The sequence below is a fragment of the Bos grunniens genome, chromosome 24 (assembly GCF_055505025.1).
Source record: "Bos grunniens cultivar Pamir isolate PY7600 chromosome 24, Bosgru_T2T1.0, whole genome shotgun sequence".
Lineage (NCBI taxonomy): Eukaryota > Metazoa > Chordata > Mammalia > Artiodactyla > Bovidae > Bos > Bos grunniens.
Genome location: NC_141188.1, coordinates 61540483 through 61560037, shown reverse-complemented (window position 1 = coordinate 61560037; position 19555 = coordinate 61540483). Strand labels below are relative to the sequence as shown.

The 19555-nt window shown below is 41.1% G+C and overlaps 1 protein-coding gene and 1 long non-coding RNA gene across 2 annotated transcripts in view; one reads left to right on the top strand and one right to left on the bottom strand.

Moving 5' to 3' along the window:
* Window positions 1-17915, top strand: part of LOC147346398 (uncharacterized) — a 187103-nt gene extending 169188 nt beyond the window's left edge. The window contains exons 3-4 of the long non-coding RNA XR_015154159.1: window positions 12684-12959; window positions 17276-17915. This is a non-coding gene — a long non-coding RNA (uncharacterized LOC147346398). The remainder of the gene's footprint in view (window positions 1-12683; window positions 12960-17275) is intronic.
* Window positions 1-19555, bottom strand: part of CDH20 (cadherin 20) — a 219903-nt gene that overhangs the window by 170141 nt on the left and 30207 nt on the right. The window lies entirely within an intron of this gene.

Below are 19555 nucleotides of genomic sequence, written 5' to 3'. Positions count from 1 at the left end.
TCTTTGCTCATTGCCGTGGTCCAGCAGCAGATGGAGAGCAGGTACAAAGCCCGGAGTCTGACTGCAACTGGTTCATGACGTCAACATGAAACTGAAATTTAAATGAAATCAGCAAAAGTAAACCTACCTGCTTTCTCCATCCTGGCAACCTTCTTCCTAGTAGCAGTTATCTCTTTTAAGTAAAATACTTGATCACTCACGTTAGAACATCCCCAAAAGAACCATTTTATGTCCAAAGACTAGATGATGGAACGGAGACGATTATAAATCTCAGGGCCACAGTTTTCAGGCTAGGCTTCCCCTCTCATGTTTTCTTAGCTACTTAATGAACACCAAAACTTTGATATCCTTGGGATTCATACTGGGAACTATCTTACAGTACCAAAAGCTATTAGCCAATAATAGACAGTCTGTCTCTTTGGTCCTAAAAGATATTTTGTAGTTTTTTTAAAATTAATTTGTTATTGAAGGATAATTGCTTTACAGAATTTTGCTGTTTTCTGTCAAACCTCAACATGATTCAGCCATAGGTATACATATGTAGTTTTTTCCTTACTCTTATTAAGCTATACTATGAGCCTAAAGAATAGAAAGAGAAAGGTTGCTAAGTTTGTTCTGTGTCTTCAGACCAAGGAAACCAATGCAATACTATGAAGGGATTTTTCTGTTAATGCTTTAAGCTTTGGTGCCCTCAATAAAGTCATTAAAATTTTGATATTACAGTTTCCCTAAGAGCCTTAACAATTTTTTTTTTTTTAAGGAGCATAATGATGCTTCTAGGCTGCTGAAATTATATGTGCCTAATACAAATTAAGTAGAAATTGCTTGGTTATTAGGCTTATCTGATCAATTAAAATAGCCAATTGGAATAAAAGAAATCCACTCTTGTGCCATAATTATCCGAAATGATTGTCTGTGTTAGTCTGTGTCATTATCATTTTTATACATCATTTCAAGAGATACGGACAGCCTAAAAGCTCTCAAATTGGATTTTCATAAGGGAGAAAATCCTAACTGTGGATGTTACTCTTGAATTTTTATTTTATATCATATTTATCCAGGTGTTTCAGAAAGTCTTTTATATTATGAGAAAACTGCTGAAAGGGAGAGAAAAGGGCCACTATCCAAATTTATCACAAGATTGTCTGTAATCGCTACATGTTCTCTCAGACTGGCTATTTGAGGTGTATATGCTATTCTTGGTATGCAGCCCTGAGTGTCTCACATTAATTGTCCTTGGAGTGTGGCTGTTTCCTTAAAATATATTCCAAGTCACACCTCAGCTGATGTGCCAAATGCCAGTCCTTTAGAAATTAAAAAGAAAGAAAGAAAGAAAAGCAAAACTGTTTTCCTCACTGTCTACCTGGTAGTTTTGTCATATTTGATCAAATTCAGAGCTTTTCCTAAAGAGAATAAAGATAGCCATCAGTAGTGCTGGTTAATTTTATGTGCTAACTTAAAAAGGTGCCAACATATTGGTTAGACATTATTCTGGGTGGGTCTATGGGGATGTGTCTGGATGAACTAACATTTGAATCAGTGGACTGAATAAAGTAGCTTGCCCTCCCCAGTGTGCGTTGGCAGCCACTCTTTTGAAGGCCTGAATAGAACAAAAGGCTGAGTGAGAGGGAGTTTTCTTTCTGCCTTTGAGCTTCGACATTGGTCTTTGAGCTGGGACATGGGTTTTCGCCTGCCTATATATGTGTGTACACACACACACTTCTTATTTGTTTTGTTTCTCTGGAGAACCTGACTAATACATCAGCTAACCAAAGTCAACATAATTTTGACAGTGAAGTTATGCCATAATTCTACTGTGTTAAGTTTTAATTTTGAATACTTAGTATTTAATCTGATCCTGGTAGAACGAACCTGTGGTGAGCAATCTTCCATTTAGCATTTTAGTCATTCCTGAAGTGAGCAGAGCTCTCCTGACTTGATAATCTACAATGAAGGCAAGGGCATCAGTGGAATAGATGACGAGACTCCCCACAGACGTGTCCTGTTGGGCAAAGATACAAATTTCTCCTTCCCGGGCAGACCTTTCCTTAAAGGGATACCTCACATTTCAAAAAATGTGAACTAAATAACCGATTATTTGTTGGGACTTAGACTCAATCTAATGCAAAGATAGTTAGTGGTCTAATATGTGCAGGTCTCTGGGGTGAAGAGTAACATAGAGCCAAAGCAGTTTCTTCCCTCAAGGAAGGGATTTTGAGTCACAGTGTAAAAACAGATAAAGAAGGACAGGGGGAAGGGCACGATAGGGGAAGGGAGTTAAGAGGTACAAACTACTAGGTATAAAATAAATAAGATACAAGGATATAAGGCACAGCACAGGCAATATAGCTAATAGTTTACAATAACTCTAAGTGGAGTATAATATGTAGTGGTGCAGTAGTGTTAGCCACGCAGTCGTGTCCAACTCTTGGAGATCTCATGGACTGCGATCTGCCAGGCTCCTCTGTCCTTGGAATTCTCCAGGAAAGAACACTGGAGTGGGTGGCCACGCCCTCCTCCAGGAGTATCATCTATAAAAAGACAAATCACTATGTTGTACACCTGAAACCGACAGAATGACGGCAGTCAGCTACACTTCAGTCAGTCAACTACACTTCAGTCAAGCAAAAGCACAGACAAACGCATTCCCAGGGAACCCATAAACCCATGGACGGAGGAGCCTGGAAGGCTGCAGTCCATGGGGTTGCTAAGAGTCAGACACGACTGAGCGACTTCACTTTCACTTTTCACTTTCACGCATTGGAGAAGGAAATGGCAACCCACTCCAGTGTTCTTGCCTGGAGAATCCCAGGGACGGGGGAGCCTAGAGGGCTGCCGTCTATGGGGTCGCACAGAGTCAGACACGACTGAAGCGACTTAGCAGCAGCAGCATAAGGAGGTGCTCAGATAAGCACCTGCTGGTTTCTCCCAGCACTGTTTCCCTGTTGCCTTGTACTAGGGTTCATCTGGGTATGTGACTGCTCCGGTACCACGTTTCCCAGACTCCTTTGCCTTGTAATAGGGTTCATCCGGGTAAGTGACTGTCCTGGTACCACATTTCCCAGACTCCTTTGCAGCTGGATGTGGTCCTGAGACTCAGTTTTCTTCAGTGAAACATAAATCAAGGACCAAGTGTGACTTCTGCAAGTAATTGCCTAGAGTGGAACTGCTGGTTGCAGATTTCCTTTTCCTACTTGGCCGATGAGAACTGTAGACTGGTAAGATGATGAGGAGGTGAACTCAACCATGTATATATTCTGAAGGTTCCAAGTTGCAAAGAACAAGCATGTCTCTGAATGACCACACAGAGCAGGCCTGCTTCACTTTATAATTGTTATAAAAGAGAAATAAACTTCTATTCTGTGTTTTTATGGTTGTTGTATCAGCTTAGTCTTTATCCAGAACAGCTAATCCAACTAACAGTGCTTTTTAATGGTACCCTAGCAGAATCTCTTAGTTTATGCCATTGTCCCCTCTGATGCCTCTTCTCTATAAATAAGCAGCTCCATGCATACACACACCTATTCCTAACCATTATCTTTCTGACTGGGGGATGTTACATCCTGAAATAACTCACATGTAATTTAAAGAAACACGTGAATAAGTTAAAGTTAAACCTTCAAACACATATGTGAGACTTGCATTTTTTTTTTTTTTGCCATAGAGAAACTGTCAGCAGAATAACTTTTCTTACCAGTAAAGTTCAAAGCCTTTAGCATTATTTTGTCTTCTTCTTCTTCGTCTCTGTCTCTCCCATTTTGTCTCTGTCTCTGCCTTTCTCCCTCTCTCTCTCAAACACACACACACAGAGTACGTATTTTAATAATAAAAGATTAATTAGAACTGCTAGTAACACATCCAATAAAAGACAACTCTTCTTAAGGCAAAGATCAGATTAGAAATCTTCAGTTTCCAAGAGAATCAACACCTAAGAAGCTATCCGTTTGTGTTTCATATTTAATACTAGAAAACTATCTCTTAGATAATACAAAAAATACTACTGGCAGTTTGAAGAAAGGGACTTTCTGAGGGAAAAAATAATAGATAGATGACAATATTTTATATTCAAATGTAAACTAAAACTCATGAAAGTGTATATGTGAAAATTCATCATGGTATATAACCTTGATTGTTTTTCTTTAGAAAGGGACTGGATGGTTTATAAAAATGCTGCCTTTAGAGAGTTGAGTAGTGCTGTCTGTATTAATATCTTTTATCCATTTGATAGTAAAATCAGGATAAGGAACAAACTGCTATGTATAGATTGATGCATTCATTTGACGTGTGGACAGGATCTGCTGGAATAGACTCGGAAGTGAGTCGATTTCACACCTCGTGATTGGCCTACAAGCTTGGTGGCCCTACTCTATTTTAGGGATGGAGGGCACACGCCAATGTGCTATTCTGAAGCTTCTTTGTAAAATATTTGCAGGTTAGAACTGCATCCCAGAAGTTTATTATATTAAGAACATTCTAAAATGGATGACATATGGTATTCAGGTCAACAAATAAAATATGTTTATAAGGATTATATGACTCCTTATTATCAAATGACTCATAATTTCAGCACTTTTCTTAAGTCAATATGTAACTCCTTTTTACTTCCTCTGGGTCTGATTTGAGGCCAGACTGCTTCCCCATTGGAAAAAGGGACTATAGAGTTAGAGAAAGTATTCGTTAGTTTATGACCAATTTATATATATAAATATTTATGGGCTTCCCAGGTGGCATTAGTGGTAAAGAGCCTGTCTGCCAGTGCAGGAGATATAAGAGACATGGGTTTGATCCTTGAGTCGGGAAGATCCCCTGGAGGAGAGCATGGCCGCCCACTCTGATGTTTTTGCCTGGAGAATCCCATGATCAGAGGAGTCCATAGGGTCCATAGGGTCACAGTCCACAGGCTACAGTCCATGGGGATGCAATGTGACGCATGCGTGCACATAAATATTTGTTAGTAAATTATACAATATTTATTCCACACTAGGGCTTCAGTCACTCTCAACTAACCTAGGTTTCTGTGTAAGTAGCTCAGTGATGTCCAACTCTTTGTGACCCCATGGACTGTAGCCTGCCAGGCTCCTCTGTCCATGGGATTCTCAGGCAAGAATATTGGAGTGGGTTGCCATTTCCTACACCAGCAGAGTGTAGCTGTGTTGCAATAAAACTTTATGGACACTGACATTTGGGTTTCATACAATTTTTAAAGTCAGAGAACATAACTGAATTTTTTCTACCCCAACCACTACCCCAGTGCAAAAATCAATTTTATGCATATGACAATAAGCAGCGGCCTCAGATCTAAATCAGGGGACCTGTTGGGGGCACCCATTCCATTGGGGAAATTTTAGGAGACATTTTTGGTCTTCTAGTGAAGTCTTCCCCGAACATTTACACATTGAAATACATTCTATTATAAAATATTTTCCTTTTTACTAATAAGGGATTATCAAATTAGAAATGAGTTGAACACTTTAATGGATCAGAGGACACAATGTTTTAGCATGGATATTGTGTATAGCTAAGTAAAACAAAATCTAGGACTTTGAAATTATGGGGAAAATAGAAGTAGGAAGGACAAGTAAAAATTAATAGTATAAAGCTCGTTGTTTCAAATTTTAAAACAAATGAAACTTCTTTGTTAACTATATCTAGCGTGCACTATTTATACACACACACACATTTACACACGCACAAATACCCAGTGAGTGAAAACACAAGGACTCTTACAGGTTTGTTCCTGACTCTGACCTCCAACTCCTGTTTTCTACAGAGATAGTTTCTCAACTTGCAATTTTATTTCCACAGGGATTTTTAAATACATGACCTTCAAGCATCAGGAGGGAATGACTGCAACTGAAATATTGTTCTTGAAGTCAGTGCATTTCTGAATAACTCATCTGTTTACAGGTGGCCTTTCTCTGCTGGAATCCTCTATTAGACATGCTGACTTGTAGCAGTGTGTATTCCTATCCCGTAATGAAAGAAGGGAGGCCGTTTGGAAAACGTAAGGCCAATAGTCTTATTTGTCGCAAGGTTAGCTGTAGGTTACATAAAGTCATTGCTTCTAGCTCCTAATGAGCTCTTTGCATTTGCCGTTTATTAGTCTTTCCTGAAACTGAGCCCTCCGGGCAGCTGTCAGTCAGTTTTGTGTAATGACACACAGGGCGTGGGTATCTGGGGTAGAAAATACCTCATTTTTCTTTTTAGTTCTATTAAAAAGATTTTTTTCCTCCTCGTATGCAAGGAAATGTATATTTTATATCCATGCATACAAATGGATTGCAAACTCTGCGTGCCCTCATTTCCTTGAGTCTAGGCTCCTCGGTTCAGTAAATGCCATGCCCCGATAATATGGATGGCAATCCCGAAGAAGGCTGTAGTGAGTCACTGTACAACACCTATAACAAGACAGAAACCATTTCATTATCAGCAGTTAATTTTTTTCCAGTAGGAAACAAAAACCCGAAGCAAGCTGGCCAGCACTAATGAAGAAATGCTGGCCCCTGCTCCGTCCCGTCAGTTACAACGGAAGGCGCGCTCACTGACGAGGGCACAGGCGGCACGTTGACTGCAGGCGATGGACTCCCATTTTCCCCAAACCTAGCGAGGTCAAACTCAAGGCAAGCTCTTTTTGATGAATATTTCTTGTCCTTAAAATTCATTCTTAATCCACAAGATTCGGCATGAAATTATAGTCTTATCAATAAAGAATTGTATTAAAAAGGGCCCTTTTGTTGTTCAGTGGATTTTTTCACCCATCAGTAATTACTACTGGAGCTACCTGTCTTGTCTAATACTTTTCTAGTTGGAGAAGAGGCCACTGTTCTTGTAAAAGAATGTCCTGATGACGGTTTTCAAGTTAAAACGGATCTGTCACTGAATAGTTGTGCTTTTTAAAGAAGACACTTTTAATGGTGATGAACTATTGGAGCAGATAAAACTGCAAATAAAAAATTAATATGTGATCATATAATATCAGTTATAAAAGCTGTCCTACACTCAGAGGGTATTAGACTTAACTGGACCTCAAGTATAGATGTGTTCATTTTAAAACAACCTAAATTACTAAATCAATAATACTCCAAATGCCGTGTGGAGAGACATGCCAGGAAGCAAGTCTCCCATCAATCTTAGGGCATCCTTAGAGAAGAAGCACTACCCTCAAGATGAGAAACTTTGCGTTTTATTTCTCCAGCACAACGGACTTCATATATCAAAACAGCAGAGCAAGCTCTTGTTAAGTCTTAACAGTCCTGACGAGAGCAGACACTCTTTGTTATCGTGTTCAGTCACTAAGTCGTGTCTGACTCTGTGGCCCCGTGGACTGCAGCACGCCAGGCTTCCCTGTCCTTTACTGTCTCCTAGAGTTTGCTCAAACTCATGTCCATTGAGTCGGTGATGCCATCCAACCATCTCATCCTCTGTCGCCCCCTTCTCCTCCTGCCCTCAGTGTTTCCCAGCATCAGGATTTTTTCCAAGGAGCTGGCTCTTCTCCTTAGGTGGCCAAAGTATTGGAGCTTCAGCATCAGTCCTTTCAATGAATATTCAGGACTGATATCCTTTCAGATTGACTGGTTTGATCTCCTTGCTGTCCAAGGGACTCTCAAGAGTCCTCTCCGGCACCACAGTTGGTAAGAAATTCTTAGTTGTACAAATGCACAATTAAGAGACAATTCTTGGAAATGAAAATTTAAACGTAGGACATATATCTGTTTTAAAATATATTACCTAAAACTACTAGACTTAGCTTATAACCACTAACATCTAAGCTGTACATTTGAAAGAGAATACTTAATTTGACTATATATTATGCAAAGAGTCCTGTACTCACATTAGAAGTTTATTATAATTAAAGAGATATCTATAACTAAAGAGATTAGAAATCCATAGAGCATATTTTCTTCTGATTCAGGGAAGTAGCCTGGAGTTGAGCATGGACTTTCCAGTCAGCAAATCTGTGTTCAGATTCTACTTCTGTCGCTGCAGGTTACTGGAACTTAGATAAATGATGCAACTCCTTTGAGCCTCAGTTTCCACACTTTTAACTGTGGAATTTAAATGCTACCCACTCCTGTAGCACTGCTGTTTGAAATACAGGCCGATCTCACGCACGGCAGGCCTCCTCAACAGGCGGCCCTGCTAGACTTTTTCCTCTTGCTTCTTTGTTTTAAATTCAACCCACAAATTATAGTTTCTATAGAACATTTTCAGGTCCTAAGAACTATCTGTATTTTAGAACTTGTTTTCAGTAAAATTATTACTTATTATAAATTAGGCTTCAGTTCAGTTCAGTCCCTCAGTCGTGTCTGACTCTTTGCGACCCCATGAATCACAGCACGCCAGGCCTCCCTGTCCATCACCAACTCCCGGAGTTCACCCAGACTCACGTCCATCAAGTCAGTGATGCTATACAGCCATCTCATCCTCTGTCGTCCCCTTATCCTCCTGCCCCCCATCCCTCCCAGCATCAGAGTCTTTTCCAATGAGTCAACTCTTCACATCAGGTGGCCAAAGTACTGGAGTTTCAGCTTTAGCATCATTCCCTCCAAAGAAATCCCAGGGCTGATCTCCTTCAGAACGGACTGGTTGGATCTCCTTGCAGTCCAAGGGACTCTCGAGAGTCTTCTCCAACACCACAGTTCAAAAGCATCAATTCTTTGGCGCTCAGCCTTCTTCACAGTCCAACTCTCCCATCCATACATAACCACAGGAAAAACCATCGCCTTGACTAGACGAAACTTTGTTGGCAAAGTAATGTCTCTGCTTTTGAATATGCTATCTAGGTTGGTCATAACTTTCCTTCCAAGAAGTAAGTGTCTTTTAATTTCATGGCTGCAGTCACCATCTGCAGTGATTTTGGAGCCCAAAAAAATAAAGTCTGACACTGTTTCCACTGTTTCCCCATCTATTTGCCATGAAGTCATGGGACCACATGCCATGATCTTCATTTTCTGAATGTTGAGCTTTAAGCCAACTTTTTCACTCTCCACTTTCACTTTCATCAAGAGGCTTTTTAGTTCCTCTTCACTTTCTGCCATAAGGGTGGTGTTATCTGCATATCTGAGGTTACTGATATTTCTCCCGGCCATCTTGATTCCAGCTTGTGCTTCTTCCAGTCCAGCATTTCTCATGATGTACTCTGCATAGAAGTTAAATAAACAGGGTGATAATATACAGCCTTGACATACTCCTTTTCCTATTTGGAACCAGTCTGTTGTTCCATGTCCAGTTCTAAGTGTTGCTTCCTGACCTGCATACAGATTTCTCAAGAGGCAGGTCAGGTGGTCTGGTATTCCCATCTCTTTCAGAATTTTCCACAGTTTATTGTGATCCACACAGTCAAAGGCTTTAGCATGGTCAATAAAGCAGAAATAAATGTTTTTCTGGAACTCTCTTGGTTTTTCCATGATCCAGCAGATGTTGGCAATTTGATCTCTGGTTCCTCTGCCTTTTCTAAAGCCAGCTTGAACATCAGGAAGTTCACAGTTCACATATTGCTGAAGCCTGGCTTGGAGAATTTTGAGCCTTACTTTACTAGCATGTGAGATGAGTGCAATTAGGCTTATAAATTATTAAATGCTAGGGGCAGCTTTTCTATGGAGCTAATAGAATGTGAAAACATACAGAATTCCTAGCTAATCTGGAACTTGTTTGTCTTCTGGAAAAGAACTCGTCCCTGTTCTACTCTCTCAGGATGGCTTTGTGTGAACTCTGTGTCTTGGTTATAAATTTTGCTTCTTCATTGACATTTAAAAAATGTTTTCCTTCTTCCCCACAAGAAGGTTTTTGGAAGTTTATTAAATAGTGTATTATACTTTAAATGTAATTGGTTACTACTGTGTTATTAAGAGATGTGATATGTAATATTAGCCTAATAATTTTTTTTTAACATCATCTGGTTTTCAGATGTGATGGTATTAACCCAACAGAGTAGTCATCCAGGACTTTTTCTATATCCACATATACTTAAAATTTGTTTTAAAAATATTATCTATTGCATCTGTCTTTATAATTTCTAGGATTACTTATTTACCCTAAAAGTGCATGTTGGCTCTGTTTATAGTCACTGGCTGCTTCGCTCCTTACTGAAACAGCACTTCTCTTAGTCCCCATTTGTCAGTTATCTAAAATACCTGTGGTATCAACATGTGGAAAATAGATCGGATTTCCTAACAAACACGTTATTAAATAAGAAAGAGAAAGAGTGTGATCGATAGACTAATTCCCCACTGACCCCCCAGCCAAAGATGCCACATCCTTATCCCCAGCATATGTCATGTTACACCGCAAAGGAGGAGCTGAGGAAGCAGACCCAGTTACGGTGGTTCATCCACCGGCCTTCAAATCAGACTGCCATCCTGGGTTATCCTGTGCTGTGGACAGATTCTTTACCGTCTGGGCCACCAGAGAAAGACAAAAAGGCAGCTCGGCTGGCACCTTTATTTTGGGTGTGAGACCCATTTAGACGTCTGAACTACAGACCTGTGAGACAATAAGTGTGCACTCTGTTAAGCTACTAAGTAGCAGTTAGTGACAGCAGCCATAGAAACCTTACACAGCAGGTAGGTGTACTTCCTTGTGTGTGTAAAATCTGATTCCCATAGGGCCCTGCTTGGCCTCCTTTCGTCCCGGCTTTGCCTCTCTGGGTTCAGAGCTTTGGGGCACTTGCTCGTTCTTCTCCGTCTGCTGTTTGAGAGCAGGTGAAACACTATTAAAGGCCCCCTCAGGCCTCTTCTCACCTTCTCATGGATTGCAGACTCCTTTAGGATGTTCCCTTGCTCTGCATAACAGGAAAACATTTTTTAAAATGTGCACCTTTTCTAAAAAGGCTAGAGAAGCCCTTTATACTAAGACACACAATAGACCCATTTTCTTATTCCTCTCTTCTTCTCTGAAATTACTTTACAATCCTGGAGGTACCTCTTACATTATGCCCCAGATGGCCCTTAGTATACAAAGAATTAGGAACTGATTTTTGCCTTTTTGAGTCCTAATATATTCATCCTGTTTTCTCACAAACATCTTCAGTAATTCCAGTTTTTTTACAATAATTTAGCATTGTGTAAAATAACAATTACTAGATAATCTTTAAGTAAAATACAACCATGCAACAAGAGATTCCTTTGTGCACTTTTCCTGCTTTGTTTCACTACTGGAAGTGAAATTAGAAACAAATTATGGAAAGTTGTGTGCGTGTGTGTGTGTGTGTGTGCGTGCGCAGCAGTATTATAAATTTCAAAATAGTATTCAGATTTTTCTAGACAAAGCTGTATAACAAAAGCTTTAAAATTATAATTAAGGCGTGCCTAAATCAGAGATGCTAACTACTCATTATAGACTAATTTCACATTAAAAATTAAGAAATACAACTCCCATTATTGTTGTAACCTATACCAGTTGCTATTAAAAAAAAATTTTTTTTGGTTACATCATGCAGCTTACAGGATCTTAGTTCTCCAACCAGTGATCGAACCTAGGCCCCCAGCAATGACGTTTGCTATTCTTTAAAAATATCAAATATTTGTTATTAAAAAGCACAAGAATTTATAGGCATGTCCAGTTCTTTCACATATATCTTAGAGAAATAATGCATGCCACATTCATATGTAAAACATTAAACGTTCTTAATGACATAGCTGATGTACTATTATAAAGTCCAAGGAAACTTAAAATGGTCAAAAGAAGGCTGTAAAGGCAGCAGAAGCCCTTTCCTTCTAGCTTGGAAAAACATGCTCAGTATTTGAAGTGCTTACCACCAAGACCGAGCTCACTAATGATGCTGGTTTAGATTCCTTGCTTCACACCAAGCGGCAGGATGGGAGTTTGTTTTTCTCTGGCGTCTGACATTTACACAAGAAATGAATAATATCTCGGACAGGAAAATTCAGGAGGCCAGTTTTTTAGAACCAAGTGAGGTTTGAGAATTTAGTATTACAGATTCATGGATACAGATCTCGCAATCATTTGTATTTATGAATGACCATCATGGTGATCAAATTAGACCATGGGCATGAGAGCTGTAAGAGGTTCAAAATGTGCAGTGTTCTGACCAGTGCTGTCTTCCTAAAAGCTATAAATGTGAAAGTGAAACTCCAATATCTCTACCAGAAAGTTTTTACCTAAGGAGTTTAAAATACTTTATAAATATTAAACACATAAATCCTCCAAGGTCAGTTCCATTTTGTAAGGAGTTGAAAATTTGTTGGTGGGGAGGGAGGTTGGAGAGGGGTTCAGAATGGCGGGGACACAGGTATACCTGTGGTTGATTCATGTTGATGTACTGCAGAAACCACGAAGATATTGTAAAGTAATTTTCCTCCAATTAAAATAATTAATTTTAAAAAGATTCGTGATATTAAAGGTTGAAGTACGACTTTTACAATGTTCGTAGCTTACATGTTTATAGAATCCATGAGTTCCAAGAGAACATTGACACTAAGAGACTCGATTTCTAGGAATCTGTAAACTGGACTATAACTACAAGAGCATTTAGGTTTGGAAAATGTGACCTCCCAACTACGTAATCAATAGCCTCCTTTCTCTTATGCATATTTGAGAATCAAAAAAAAAAAAAAACTTAAAAAAGAGGTGGAGGTGTGTGCTTCTGAGCCAGCAGGAGAGAGTTTACAAAATTCTTTCATTAAGGTTCATGTTTTTACTCACTGGGCCCTTTTTACTCACAGGACTTATCACTAGAAATCTACCAGTGTGCCAGAGCATCTGAAAAGAGTGCAGTGGTCTCCTTTATCTGCAGATAAAAACAACAAAAACTCCAATACTTGATATAGGAATCTAAAAACCCACAGCATCTGGGACCATCTAATAGGGGCCAAAGTCCTGCAACCCTGAGTAGAAGCCGGGGGAATCTCTGCCGTGTAGTCCACTTCAACAATGGATGTTCATAATGACGTCTGACTCCTCACCGAGAGAACCTCTGTGAAGGCGCCGGAGCAGTCACGGTAAGGGCAGCGGTAAGGGCATCCCACAAAGGTTACCGATCACCTCCTCCGGGCGAGGCAAAGCTGGATCAGACAGCGCTGGCTGCGCCCAGGAGCTGAGGCAGGGACAAAGTCCTTGGGTGGCAGGCACATGTGGAAATTTCTAGATGGGAGGTTATATGCCCTAAGGGAGGAGACAAAGTCTGGAGGCAGAGGCTTCCCCTAGTAAGAAAATGGGATTTCTGTCCAAATCACTGATGGCTCAGATGGCAAAGTGTCTGCCCGCAATGCGGGAGACCTGGGTTTAATCGTTGGGTCGGGAAGATCCCCTGGAGAAGGAAATGGCAACCCACTGCAGTACTCTTGCCTGGAAAATTCCATGGTTGGAGGAGCCTGCTAAGCCACAGTCCATGGGGTCCCACAGAGTTGGACATGACTGAAGGACTTCACTTTCTCTTTTTTCTTTCTCTAAAATAATATAGTTTAGATGCTTAAAGATGTAAAAATCTAAGCTCTGCCTTAGCTATTCAGAATGACCCATTCCCAAAACGTTCCTGTAGTCCCGGCTTTATCATGTTTTTTCTTTTCCTTTGTTTTGCCTAATGGTTAAGTTACCAATATACAGAATTTTCATTAATTTAAAGTGATTATAGAGATAGCCCTTGTGAGTTGGACTCAAACTGCAGTTCTTAGCGATTCTAAGGTAATCCCACTTTGGCACTGCACTGCATAATCTCAGTAACACCACACTGAATGAAGATGAGTTTGACTGGTACTTTCTTTTCCTTCTTTCTATCTTTAAAACAACAACAACAACATAAAGGATTACCCAGAGGAGGGATATCCATCTCACTTTATTTAGGTCACGAAGTCACACACCACTGAAGGCCAATTTCTCCTCTGTAAGCTACCACCAACTCTGATGTGATAAAAGGCTGTTACCACCATCCAGTGGGACAAATTCCCTGACTCTTGATTTAAGTAAGATAAAATAAAATTTTATAGACGTTCTTCATAAATCCACAATAAGTCATTATTCTCTCTGACATGTAGCGAAAGCCCAGAAAATAAGCATCACCTTGAGTCACACGAATATTCGATTTACACCCTTTCAGCTGCAAGAACAAAAGTAGTTGAAAGGTATTGAAGCATGCCTTTTCATTTGTTAATTAAAATAATACCCAGTACATTCAGTTCAGTTCAGTTCAGTTCAGTCACTCAGTTGTGTCCAACTCTTTGCCACCCCATGAATTGCAGCACACCAGGCCTCCCTGTCCATCACCAACTCCCAGAGTTCACTCAGACTCACGTCCATCAAGTCAGTGATGCAATCCAGCCATCTCGTCCTCTGTCGTCCCCTTCTCCTCCTGCCCCCAATCCTTCCCAGCATGAGTCTTTTCCAATGAGTCAACTCTTCGCATGAGGTGGACAAAGTACTGGAGTTTCAGCCTCAGCATCAGTCCTTCCAATGAACACCCAGGACTGGTCTCATTTAGGATGGACTGGTTGCATCTCCTTGCAGTCCAAGGGACTCTCAAGAGTCTTCTCCAACACCACACTTCAAAAGCATCAATTCTTTTGCGCTCAGCCTTCTTCACAGTCCAACTCTCACATCCATACATGACCACTGGAAAAACCATAGCCTTGACTAGACGGACCTTTGTTGGCAAAGTAATGTCTCTGTATTTGAATATGCTATCTAGTTTGGTCATTACTTTCCTTCCAAGGGGTAAGCGTCTTTTAATTTCATGGCTGCAGTCACCATCTGCAGTGATTTTGGAGCCCCAAAAAAGAAAGTCTGGCACTGTTTCCCCATCTATTTCCCATGAAGTGATGGGACCAGATGCCATGATTTTAGTTTTCTGAATGTTGAGCTTTAAGCCAACTTTTTCACTCTCCTCTTTCACTTTCATCAAGAGGCTTTTTAGTTCCTCTTCACTCTCTGCCATAAGGGTGGTATCATCTGCATAGCTGAGGTTGTTGATATTTCTCCCAGCAATCTTGATTCCAGCTTGTGCTTCATCCAGCCTGGCATTTTGCATGATGTACTCAACAAAAGAGTCCGAAATGTAGTACTTGGATGCAATCTCAAAAACAACAGAATGATCCCTGTTCGTTTCCAGGGCAAACCCAGTACATTAAAGGGATGCTGTGTTTTTATTTTACTGACGACTCATTTTTTCCTAATCTAAATTCTTAACCTTGAAAAATGCTCTTTTGTTCTGCCCCCTATTTATTAGCTACAGTGGAAAGAATGATACCACAGCCTCCTTGTTACACTGTTATTTGATGGAGGGTAGAATTCCTTAGTTGGAGGATTTGGGGATCATAGAAAGTACATGTGTGTGCATTCTAAGTCACTTCAGTCATGTCCGACTCTTTGCAATGCTGGGGACCGTAGCCCACCAGGCTCCTCTGTTCGTGGGATTCTCCAGGCAAGAGTACTGGAGTGGGTTACCATGCCCTCCTCCGGGGCATCTTCCCAACCCAGGGATCAAACCCAGGTCTCTTGTGTCTTCTGCATTGGCAGGCTGGTTCTTTACCACTAGCTCCACCTGGGAAGCCCATGGAAAGTACACCGCTTAATGAGCTTCCCACGCGGGGCTCTGGTGAAAACCTTCCGACGTGCCTCGCAGCCTTGCTCCGTCTTTCAGCCACTGCTGCTTTACGTTCATCCCAAAGGACTCTGGGACTGTTTTAAGTACATTCTTTATGATCACCCTAGCTGGACTATAAACTCCCCAAAGACAGGGGCAACCATCTTCTTTTCATTTTCGCCACAATTCCACCACAGATCTGGGCATGTTAGGGGAGCAGGAAAGCAGAGGAACAATTACCTTAAGATTCATCTCGCCGACCGATGCTTAAGGAGGGACAAAGCACAGAGGCTCCTGCGGTAGAAAGCTACAGGGCGGGTTGCTGAGCGGCCGAGTGTAGTTCCTAGTTCCGGGCAAGGGGCTTGGTGGCGCCGTTCTTATGGTTGAGGCTGCAGGATGCCTCCAAGGGCTGGCTGCGAAACGCATGCAGACTGCTATTTTTTGTTTCACCTCTTTTCCTAAAAGCAAAACTCCTCTTTAGATTCTTTTGGGGTTAGTGAAAACAGATACTAATGTAGGCCTTTTATAAACATGAAATGGCTTAAAGAGAACTTTCAAGAAGCTGGGGATACCTGTTTTTAGGTCTCTGTTTTTCCCATCTGTATAATGGGAAGAGAGGTGTGTGCATTATGGATCCCTGATATTTCTGCTGGCATGAAAGTCAGGCATAAACAGAAAAGTATTTTTAAACAATACAACTCAATCACACTCTGAAGCTTTTTTAGAAAACATTCCTTCTTCATGTTGGTATTTTCTTAAGCTTTCTGAAACTTAATTTTTTTTTTTTTTAAAGAGATGGTTCTGAGTTTTGGTAGGAGAGAAGAAAACCTTTCGCAGAGTCAGGGGCCATAGGTCTTGGTACTAGGTCTGCCTCAAAATTGCTATCTGACCTTTGAATGATTCACTTAACCTCTCTGGAGATGGATTTCTTCTTCTGTAAAATGAAGACTCACAATTAGAAAGGTTGCACTCAAGATCGAGGGAATATTTGCAAAACATGAAGCTTCGTCAGCTGTAAAAATGTTGTAATTACTATTGTCATAGGTCTGAGGGTTATCTTAGATCAGGGCATCTCGAATTATCTGTGATGGATCAGTCACTTTTATTTTCTAATCTATTATGTTCTGATGTTTTTTATATAATATAAAGAGACTTGGCTAGAAAAACACAATGGAAAAAAATTTAAAAAAATACAAGTCCCAGTTTAAATTTGTTTTTAGAGCTAAAAGAGAAAATATTTCTCAAACTGCTATAAATGTTTATAAACACTCCTAGTTTCTATGCGTAGGTGATCATGGGCCATTGCTGGTGGCTATGTAGGTGGCCTTTAAGGAGTCTTCAGTTTTATTACTGTGACCAATGAATATGATCAGAGAAGTGTATTTTATATAATAATGTTTTCTGTTCCTGGTTCAATGGTTGTTAGATTTTCCTTTATGCATATATATATTCAAGAGGCTAATTATTTTGATGATAAAATTCATTTAAAAAAAGGTCAAGTAAATTGAACAACAGAAAAAAGAGAAAAAAACAGTATGGATTGGAAAACAAAATAAAACAAAACATGTAAAATCTTAAAAGAAAATTTGCTCCTTAGAGTTAAATTTTTATTCATATGCACAGCACCGACAATGCTGGATTCTTTTACTTATGACTGGGGAATGTCCTTAAGCACACACATTTACCCTCTTCTCCTTAGCATCTTCTCCAGGCTTCTGTTACTCTTGTGCTTCCTTCCAGCCAAGGAGAAAGGTAACGGCAAATCAGTGGGGAAAAGTGAGTGGAATTAGCCTTCGCAAACAAATGGAAACGCTTGCAGCCACTCTACAGGGCTTGTTAGAGATGTTCTGAGGAAGAGTCTGAATGACAAATCAGATGACTTGTCCAGCTTCGTGACCTCATGCCAAGCGCCCGGACTGAGGCTGATGTACACTTGAAAACTGAGACACGAATCACGGTAGCTTCTCCACTGCAAACACGAGTGTGGCAAATACGGAGTGATTCTGCAAATTGCAACTGTGTCAGCCCTGTGACAGGTAAGGGAGAGTTTTGGTGTATTAAAGCATTCATGGTTTTGATGGCAGCTTAAGGAAATAGTCTCCCACCATTTCTCTGCCTGTGCCCAGCCCTGGAGCAAGCAGAGTTGGAAATATGTTGGATTATTATTATTATTATTATTTTTGGCCTGGCTGTCCATTGGTACTCTTTGATCCTTCTCCCTGGAATGTTCTCACCTTAACCACCAGGGAAATCCTTATTCATTCCTCAAATGTCATCTCTCTTTCAAGGCCTGGCTCCATTCCACCAGGCGGAGCATGGAGGGCACCCGTCTCCACGATGCCTAGCAGCTCAATAAACCTCAGCCTCCCCTCCCCATCTCAATAGAGACGTATGTGTCTATTGTATGTGTCTATTGTATGCTTACCGAGCAAGTGGGGGCTGCTTGTGCATCTTTTAAGAAACTGAGAGCTTCTGTGGCAAGGATTGTTCCCTTCATAAATGTTCCTGAATAAAACATTTCATTCATTCTTTTATTCATACTCCCCGTTCAGCAAGCTAATATAAAAATTGGAGACCAGGTTTGATTTTCAGTGCATGAGCCCTGTCACCCTTTCCCCCCATTTAAATAGTTTGGGGCACTTTTTCTCAAAGTGTTAGTTACAGACCATCTACAGCAAAACCACCCAGCGTGCTTGTTGAACCCGAGTTCCACATCTGGCCTATCGAATACCAATCTTGTGCTGTGCTATTCTCAGTCATGTCTGACTCTTTGAGACTCCACGGACTGTAGTCCACCAGGCTCCTCTGTTCATGGAATCTTCCAGGCAAGAATACTGGAGTGGGTTGCCATTTCCTACTCCAGGGGATCTTCCCAATCGAGGGACTGAACCCGCGTCTCCTGCATTGGCGGGCAGATTCTTCACCACTGTGCCACCTGGGAAGCCCATATCCGATCTTAGTTTAGCGTTATCTTCACTTCCACTTCTGCACTTCTCAGCTTATTCCGTGAGAGAGAGAAAAGACAAATGATTGCATCATCGAGCTCTTCAGGGGTTCTTGCGCACCCTAAACTTTGATGGGCACCCCTTTCTCTGGGATATTGTTAATAAGCATTGACCCACTGTCCCTGGTAGCACGGGCCTTGCTCAGAGGACAGCTGCCTGTGTCCGTGGCCTCTGGGCATAGCGATGGAGCCGGGGCCTGATGCTAAACTCAGAGCATCAACCGGGCAGCCTGACGACCAGTGCCTGGAACCCACGGCCAAAAAGGTCAATTCTGGTTCACCTATAAGGGCTTCCCTTGTGGCTCAGCTGGTAAAGAATCTACCTGCAATGCGGGAGACCCTGATTCAATTCCTGGGTCGGGAAGATCCGCTGGAGAAGGGAAAGGCTATCCACTCCAGTATTCTTGGGCTTCCCTTGTGGCTCTGCTGGTAAAGAATCTGCCTGCAATGTGGAAGACTCTGGGTTCGATCCCTGGGTTGGGAAGATCCCCTGGAGAAGGGAACGATACTCACGCCAGTGTTCTGGCCTGGAGAATGCCATGGACTATATAGTCCATGGGGTCGCAAAGAGTTGGACATGACTGAGCGACTTTCACTTCACTTATAAGGAACAGCTTTTGTCTTCACACGTGTTTAATTCTCCTTCTCAGTATATCCAAATACTCTTGTCTCTTTAGAAAGAAACCCCAGGGTTAGGACAATTCGATGATTAAAAAAAGTGAAAAAGGACGTGCCTTGGGATTGTCAAGAAGCGCCTGTGTCAGTCTAGCATGGTTTTTACTTCTACTTTACTGATAATCCACGCTCCCCAGCCTTGATCAGTGAAGTCAGAGTGAAAAGGAGCAAGAGTTCTTAGAAGACTGGTTATGAAAGGTTCTCACTTATGCCTATGAGGAAAAGGGAAAAAGATTTCTAGGCTTGGTGCAACTTTTTTCTCTTTCTTTTCTTCTTGCTCTCCTAGCTTTTTGTCACCTCAGTGGGACAAGTGAATATAAAGGAAAAATCTACACACACAC